We start from the raw sequence: 9,568 nt of genomic DNA on the forward strand, positions 1-9,568 counted from the left end.
CATATAATGCAACTTTAAGACAGATTCCCAGCCGGTTTTCACACCTGATGGGAACAGAGGGGCCTCGTCTGTGAATTAGAGGAACAAAAGACTCTTACTGTTGAGGTGTTAAGGTGTGAATTGCTAATCTACATATGTATGTGTCTTATCTCAGTCAGCTTTATAACCTGAATCCCTCACTTCACTGCTCTTTGAATTGAGAAAGCTCCTCGGATGAGGAGCGAAATGTCTTCTGTTACAAATAAAGTCCAGCTGTTTTTGTATTGAACGTTTTTTGAATTCATCATGTCCTGGATGACTGAGAATCTTCACCAGCATAAAATTGAATAGTTTTCATTTGATACTATTTCTATCTTAACGTGATTCTTGACCTGCCATTGTGTATCTGTTCCTACCAAACCTAGCTGGTCGAAATAGTTCTGCTAAAGGTTTCTTCCTCATGAGGGAGTTTTTTCTTTCCACTGTCGCCTTCATGCTTGTTCAAGATGAGAGTTCTGCGTTGTAGTTAAACTCAAAGCAGTCTGCTCCTCAGATAGTGTTAAATTATAATTTTTATATATGAATGTTTCTGTTCAGTGACCTGAGATAACTTCTGTTGTGACTTGGCGATTTATAAACAAACTGAATTGAATTAAAAATAATTCTGGATGAACACAACATCATGGATGTGTTCCAGTCTGGATTTAAAACTCTCCATAGCACAGAGTCAGCTCTGCTGAGAGTTTTTAATGACGTCCTCCTGCCACGTGACTCTTGTGATCATGTGATCCTTGTTTTACTGGACTTAACTGCTGCGTTTGACACAGTCGACCACAGTATTTTATTGTCACGTCTACAGCATCAAGTAGACATTGGTGGGACTGCTCTGGAGTGGTTGGAGTCCTATCTGGCAGATAGAACATTTTCTGTAAAAATTGCTGGGTGTGAATCCTTTTCTGCTCCTCTGTCATGTGGGGTTCCACAGGGCTCAGTTTTAGGGCTTTTGCTTTTTTCTTTGGATCTACTTCCTCTAGGATTTTTTTTAATACAACATTTCCTTTCACTGCTATGCTGATGATTGCCAAATCTGCTGTATGTGCCTTTAAGGCGAGTTGATGCCTGGTCCATTAAACCTCTTTTATCGTGTCTTGAGGATCTTAAAGCTTGGATGGCCCTAACTTCCAGCATTTTAATGAAAAAAAGACTGAGGTACTTGTTTTTGGACCTAGTAGAGCTTTTTCGAGCCCTCCAGTCGATTTAGACACCCTGACAATGTACGTAAAGTTAACAGTTACAAACCTTGGTTTTAAAATGGACAGTGATTTTAAACTCAACAGTCAAATAAGGGCCACAGTCAAATCTGGTTTTTATCATTTGGGAAATTTGGCAAAGGTAAAATCTATTCTTTCAAAGCATCAGTTTGAAACAATAATCCATGCTTTCATTTCATCACAGCTGGATTACAGTGATTCCTTCTATCTCAGAGTCAGCCAATCCTCACTTACACGTCTGCAGCTGGTGCAAAATGCTGCTGCACGTCTTTTAATAGGAACACGTAAAAGGGAGCACATCACCCTGTCCTGCCTTCTCTCCACTGGCTGCCCGTGTATTTTAGAGTTCATTTTAAAATTCTTTTATTTGTTTGTAAGGTTTTAAACAGCATTGCCCCCCCCCCCCCCCACCTCACCCCCATTTAACTGAGTTTCTCCACCACTACACTCCCCCTCTGTCACTCAGGTCCTCTGACCAGCTGCTTCTGGTCATTCCCAAGAGTAAGAGGAAGCTCAGAGGAGACAGAGCCTTCTCTGTTAGTGCCCCCTGTCAGGATTTTCAGGCAGGACAGAAACAAACCCAATAGTTGCAGGCAGGGACTCAGCGGTCGGGACGAGAGTGAAGATCTCAGACGTGAAGTGAAGACCTCCGGCTGAGACGAGGATCCCTCAGCAGGCTCAGGACCCCCAGGCTGAGACATGGACCAGGAGTGAGGACATCAGCGGATGGACCAGGAGCAAGGACCTCAGCGGACGAACCAGGAGCGAGGACTTCAGCGGACAGACCAGGAGCAAGGACCTCAGTGGACATACCAGGAGCGAGGATCTCAACGGATGGACCAGGAGCGAGGAGCGAGGATCTCGACGGGCGGACCAGTAGCGAGGACCTCAGCAGATGGGTCGACGGCAAGAAGCTCAGCAGATGAGTCGGCGGCGAGGAGTTCAGCAGATGGGTCGGCGGCGGCGGGATCTTCTGCGGTAGGACAGACAGGAGTCCGTCTGGACTTCCACAGCTGAGCAGACAGGAGAGGAGTCCGTCTGGACCCCCACGGCTGAGCAGACAGGAGAGGAGTCCGTCTGGACCCCACAGCTGAGCAGGCCAGAGAGGAGTCTGTCTGGCCCCCCAAACTAGGACAGGCAGGCGCAGAGTCCGTCTGGCCCCCCAAACTGGAACAGGCAGGCACAGAGTCTGTCTGGACCCCCACAGTGGAATACGCAGGCGCAGAGACTATCTGGGGCCCCTCAGCAGCTTCGGCGGTGACTGCAGTCTTTGAGGTGGCTGCAGGATCAGGGCTAGCTGCAGGCTCTGGGCTGGCTGCAGGTTGAGGGTGAACTGTGGGTTCTGCAGGTTTTGGAGGCTCTGGGGCTGCAGGTTCTGGGACTGCAGGTTGTGGAGGGTCTGGGACTGCGAGTTGTGGAGGGTCTGGGACTGCGGGTTCTGGAACTTCAGGTTCTAGGTTGCCTATAGGTTTTGAGTGGACTGCAGGTTGTGGACTGGCTGCAGGTTGTGAACTGTTTACGGATTCTGGAACAGGAGCTGGTGCTGTGGTGGATGTTTTCAGAGTCTTTATTCCAATTAGAAGCTATTGATACTCTGGGAGCTGGGTCAGACCGGGTTGGGATAATAAAAACTCCTCGGCAAAAGAAAGCACAGTGTGAATACAGTCCGGGTTGTTTTTAGCAGAGGTGAGTAAACTTTGTAAAGTCCGGTTTATCTGGGTGATTTCACTGTGTTGGAGTTGAGGTGGGTTGGTTTCAGTCGTAGGAGTGGCTCTACGTGGGGATGAGGTGCCGAGTTCCACCCTTATTGGAACCCTGGGAGATGAGGCGGCAGGACCTGCCCCCATGGAGACATTGGGACTGGGTTCAGGAGGCTCAGTCTTGCTGGATCAAGCAGGAGAGGCGCAGAGTGGTGGTGAGGTGCCGGAACTGCTTCCGGGAGGCTCGGCTCGGTCGGATCCATCGGTGGTACGGGAACGAGTGCCATGGATCGCTTCTGGCTTTGGATTCTGCCACTCCGGTGGCGACGATGAGGATGAGGGGCAGGAATGGAACAGAGCTCATCCTCCTGCTCTGTGTCCTCCCCCGACGTCCTTCCTGAGTAGCTGAGCAGTTCAGGAGATGAGGCGGAACCGAACCCAGAGGACAGGTGGTCTCCTCGGAGCTGGGATCTTCTCTTTTCCTTGAGGACCAGGAGGGGAGAAGGCAGAATCTCTACTTCCCTGCTGAAGCATCCTTGAGTCTGAGCAGGTTCAGTATGAAACCCGCTGCACTGGATTACAGGCTCCCCCATCTGTGGCTTGTACTTTCAGGTGAGCGATTCTGAGGAGACCCCTGCCTGCTGGGTTCTAGTGTGGTCGCGCCGTACTGTCAGGATTTTCAGGCAAGACAGAAATGAACCCAATAGTTGCAGTTAGGGACTCAGACTCAGCAGGTAGAAAAATAAATACTTTTAATAATAATAAATTAAAGGGCTGATGTGGCAGTATAAACTCACAAAAACATAATCGGGATGGGATCAAGGCAGGATCAGACAGGACAAGGCTATACCCAACGACGACATGACAAAGGACAAGACTCACAGACAGACTTATATACACAGACAGGACAGTACATAATTACAAACAGCTGGGAACAGACAAAGGATAAATCAATCAGGATTAAATGAGCCACACAAGGGTGCACAGACAGAGAAAGCCCACAAGATGGCACCATCCCTACACTCCGAAGTTATGGAACGCTCTGCCTTTGCACATTCGACAGGCCCTCTCACTGTCCATTTTTAAAACCCATCTGAAAGCTCATCACTACTCATTGGCCTTCAATCCAACAAACTTGATTTACTGGTATTGATTTTATCTGTTTAACTCGTCATTTTATTGTGTTATAAATTGAGTTTTTAATTCATTGTGTGCTTGGCTTTGTAGCTTTGTTTTTATGCTTTCTTGTATTTTATTTATTACTGATGTTCAGCACTTTGTTTCAGCTGTGGTTGCTGTTAAAGCACTTTATAAATAAAGTTCATGATGATGATAGAGGAGGAACCATACAACGTGCATGTTTTATGTTTTGTACATGTCAATAAAACACTACATTGCTAGGTTGCCAAAGAAAAATCCCTACACCTAGGTTTTATTTATGTGCAGTAGAATAATGTCTAGTAGAGGTGACATTACAATGAAACTCTTTCTCAGTATTGGAGATTAAACAGAGGATCTTCATTATTGAAATAAAGAAGGTGAAACTTGGTGCAACTGTTTTATTCAAACTAAAGGTAAGCACACGTATATTTAGGAATGTATTACAGAATGTACTGCGTGTTTCACTACAACACCAAATGTACTTCAAAAACAGATTTATTTATATAAATTATATTTTCACTGATTTGTTGCTGTGGTGCATGACTGCACACAACTTCTGGACAAAGTGAAGTTTCATTTACCTTCTGGGAGAACCTTACACAGAAATACAACAAAAGTAGGAACACAATTAAAATGATGTTCTTGTTTCAGGGTTTGTTTGTTTTCAATCACTGTTTTTTATTAAAGTTTTTCTCTTAATACAAAGTACATACAAATTGGAATCTGTGGGTACAAAGGAGGGCAGCACGGTGGCGCAACTGGTAGAGCTGCTGCCTCTCAGCAAGCAGGTCCCTGGTTCAAACCCCGGTCCAGGGGCCTTTCTGGGTGGAGTTTGTATGTTCTCTCCGTGCATGCGTGGGTTTTCTCCGGGTACTCCGGTTTTCTCCCACAGTCCAAAAACATGCATGCTAGGCTGATTGGTAACTCTAAATTGTCCCTAGGTGTGAGTGAGAGAGTGAATGGTTGTTTGTCTCGTTTGTCTCTGTGTGTCCCTGTGATGGACTTGCGACCCGTCCAGGGTGTACCCCGCCCCTCGTACAGTGATTGCTGGGCATGCGCACCGGCGACCCCCGTGACCCAAAAATGGAATAAGAGGGTAAAGATAATGGATGGATGGGTACAAAGGACTTATGTTCTGTTTAAATAACATACTTAAACTGTGGGATTTCCAGCCTTTTTCTCCACAGCTCTTCTCCACCAGAGGACGCCAACAGAAACACACCTGAGATCCATTGAGTAATAATGAGCAGCAGAAGTATAAATATCAGCTGAGGACTTCATTCTATGCTGATAGAAAAGTTCTCATTCACGCAATAAATAAAAAACAGCAGGAGAAAATATTGAAAATGACAACACTGATGGGAGAAGAAATTAAAACATACATTCCAGGTTCTAATATTAAACTAAAAGGGGTGATTTCAAGAGTTCCAGTAGAAATGACTGTAGAGGACATTAAACAAGAAATCAAAGGAGGAAAAGTAACAGGCGCAACAAGAATTAAAACCAAGAAAGATGGAATCATCAAAGAAACTATGTTGATTATTCTACAGTTTGAAAACTCGGTACCGGAATGTGTGCAGCTGGGTTATGTAAATTTCAGGGTAAGAGAATACATTCCCAATCCAATAAGGTGCTATATATGCCAAAGAATGGGGCATGTTGCAAAAGAATGCAAAGGAAAAATAAGGTGTGCAAGATGTGGAGGTCCACATGAGTATGGTAAATGTGAAAAAGATTCGAAGGTTAAATGCTGTAATTGTGGAGGAGAGCACAGTGCTGCATATGGGGGATGTGTAGTTCAGAGAGAAGCAAGAGAAGCACAACGAATTAAAATAACATACGCAGAAGCATTGAAGAGGGTAAGAAAAGTAGAAACGAAAGAAATAAGAGATGTTGAAATAGATCAGAGATACTCAGAACAAAGTGCTAATAACCAACAGAGCACATCACCATTACAACCAATAGAACAACACAATGTTTGCGCTCACAAATGTACAGTAGATGACAAATCAATGATTGTAGAAAAAGAAAAGTTTGTGGCATTCATATGTCATATTATCAACGTAACTATCCAAATGAAAAAGAAAAGTGATAAAATAAAGACTGTAGTAGCAGCAGCAGGAAAATGTTTGGACATGAAAGAATTACAAGCAGATCAGATTCATTCTCTGTTAAATTCAGTTGAATCATCAGGAAACAGCCAAGGAAAGGAATAGGATGGTCTTTCATATTCTACAATGGAATGCTAGGAGTATTATTGCTAATGGTCAAGAACTTAAAAAAATATATATATGAATTAAAAGTAGCTCCAGACATAATATGTATACAGGAAACATAGTTAAAACCCATTTTAGAATTTAAAATTCAGGGCTACGATTCAGTAAGGAAAGACAGAACTGTCGGGAATAGAGGAGGAGGGTGTGCTACTTTTATTAAAAAAGGAATAGTATATAAGGAAATTGCCAACAACTCAGAATATGAATGTGTGATTATAGAAATATACAATCTAAAAAGTACTGGTCATCTTAGAGTAATAAATTATTACAACCCATGTAAAACAATAGAAAAGGATATGTTTAAAGAATTAACTGGAAATATACTCAGGAAAGAAATATGGTGTGGAGACTTTAACGCATACAATAGCCTGTGGGGTAGTAGCACAACAGATTATAATGGCAATATAATAGAAGAATGGATGGATGACAGATCAATGGTATGTTTGAATGATGGACAAGGAACAAGAGTTAATATCAATAATGGAACAGTTTCCTGTATAGATTTAACAATAGTATCAGATTCTCTAGTTAAATCATGTGAATGGGGTGTGAACGGAGACTCAACTCTGGGAAGCGATCACTTTACAATTAGTACAATGTTAAATGACAATTTGAAAAATCAAAACAAATTATCTGAAACTAGATGGTGCTTTAAGAAAGCTGATTGGGACAAGTTTAAGATAAATTGTGAGAAGTTCAACCATTTAGTAAATCTTACAGGAAATGTAGAAGAATGCAATGCCAAGGTAACAGACCACATTTTAGATGCAGCAAACTCTAGTATTCCTAAAGTAGTTATGAAAAGTAGGATAAAAATTGTACCTTGGTGGACGGAAGAATGCAGTAAAGCAATTAAAGAGAGAAATAAAGCTCTAAAAATATTACGGCAAAACATGAATAGCGGTAACCTTATAGATTTCAAAAAGAAAAGAGCAATAGCTCGTAGGATTATCAAGGAGACAAAAAAGAAATCGTGGAGGGACTACTGTTCAACAATAGGATATAAAATAAATATTAATCAGGTTTGGTCGATGATTAAAAAAATGAATGGAAAGAGAAGTGAAGTGAAAATTCCAGCACTAATTAAAAATAACGAAATAAAGGTTTCCAATAAAGATAAGGCGGATTCTCTGGGAGAGGCGTTTGTTAATATCAATAACGGGGATCATCTGGAACAAAAGCATAGGCAACAGAAGGAACTAAAACTCAAATCATTTAAAAAAGTAGGACAAAAGAAAAATAAATCCAGATCAACACTAGACGAACAACTAACAATGAAAGAAATTAAAATAGCATTAAAAGACACAAGAAATGCGGCGCCAGGAGAAGATAATATATGTTATATCATGTTAAAACATCTACCAGAAACAACTTTAAGTATAATATTGAAACTATTTAACAAAATATGGGAAGAAGGATCAGTACCTCAGAGCCATCATTTTACCATTTAATAAACCGGGGAAGGACCCAACAAACACAGACAATTATAGACCAATAGCATCGACATCTCACTTATGTAAATTGATGGAAAAAGTACTAATTAATAAATTATTATTTACCGTTGAAAAAAGAGAACTTATCAATAAGTATCAGAGCGGATTTAGAACAGGTAGATCCACAGTGGATGCTCTAGTTAGAGTATGTTCAGATATTGAGAAAACTCTAAAAATGAAAGAAATTATGATAATAGTATTCTTTGATATTGAAAAAGCGTACGACTCAATGTGGAGAGAAGGACTTCTTATAAAATTAGAACAAATGGGAATATATGGGAGGATGTACGACTGGATCTCCAGCTTCTTGAAGGAAAGGTCGATAAGAGTTAAAGTAGGGGATGAACTATCAAGAGAATATAAAGTAGAAAACGGCACTCCTCAAGGAAGTGTAATTAGTCCAGTACTATTTAATATAATGATTAACGACATGTTTGCAAATCTGGATAGGGGTATTAGATCTGCATTATATGCAGATGATGGAGCTATATGGATGAGGGGTAGAAATGCTCCACATATAGCTAAATGTATAAGAAAAGCAATAAATCAGATAGAGAAATGGTCTTATGAATGGGGTTTTAAATTGTCAGTAAACAAAACCAACTACATGGTGATTACTCACAAAAAGAAGATCAATATTGGTCATTTCTTATTATATGGGCAACAGCTGAAAAGGGTTAATGAATTTAAATATTTAGGTATATGGTTAGACAGTGCGTATTCACGGCAAACACATTTGAATGAGATGGAAACTAATTGTAAAAAAGTAATAAATTTAATGAAAGCAGTGGCAGGAAATAATTGGGGAGCTGATAAAATATCTTTATTAAATATCTACAGAGCTCTAATGAGATCAACACTGGACTATGGATGTATAGTTTATGGAGCAGCAACAAAAACTAAACTTCAAAAATTAGATAGACTACAATCCAGAGCACTACGGGTGTGCACAGGAGCGATTAAAACGACACCCATAAACGCAATTCTTGTAGAAACTGGGGAAACGCCATTAGAAATGAGAAGAATAAAACTGTCACTATCATACTGGATCAAACTTAAAGGAAATAAAGAAGGAAATCCAGCAGCTATGACAGTACAGAACTGTTGGGAGTACTACCAATATCAAGGAAGAGGATTTGGATGGAAAATAAATAAATTAGTAGAAATGCATGGGATAGAAAATATAGAATTTGCTAGGAGTAATCCAAAAAGTGTTATATCACCCTGGCTAATCCCTGAAAGTAAAGTGGACAAAAAATTACTAGAATGGAAAAAAGAATGGAAAGGTAATGAAATAGGGGTGAAATCTAGCAGATATATTAAAGAAACATATTCCAATTACTTAGAAATCTATACAGATGGATCGAAAAAGGATCAGGGAAGGGTGGGAATAGGAGTCTTCATACCAGAATTTGAAGTTAGTATTATCAAAAGAATTACAGATCACCTTTCAGTGTTCACGGCTGAGATGGTGGCAGTTATATTTAGTTTGGAATGGATTGAGGAGGTTAGACCAGATAGAGTGGCAATATTCACAGATTCAAAAGCGGTAATAGAAAGTATAAAGTCAAACGGAAACAATAGGAAAGACCTCATTTTAGAAGTTCAACATGCTTTATTTAGGTTGCACAGAGGAGGAAGAGATGTGCATTTTTGTTGGGTGCCAGCACATGAAGGGGTGGAAGGGA

Source organism: Nematolebias whitei, chromosome 7, assembly GCF_014905685.2.
Source record: "Nematolebias whitei isolate Nwh7 chromosome 7, NemWhi1, whole genome shotgun sequence".
Classification (NCBI taxonomy): Eukaryota; Metazoa; Chordata; class Actinopteri; order Cyprinodontiformes; family Rivulidae; genus Nematolebias; species Nematolebias whitei.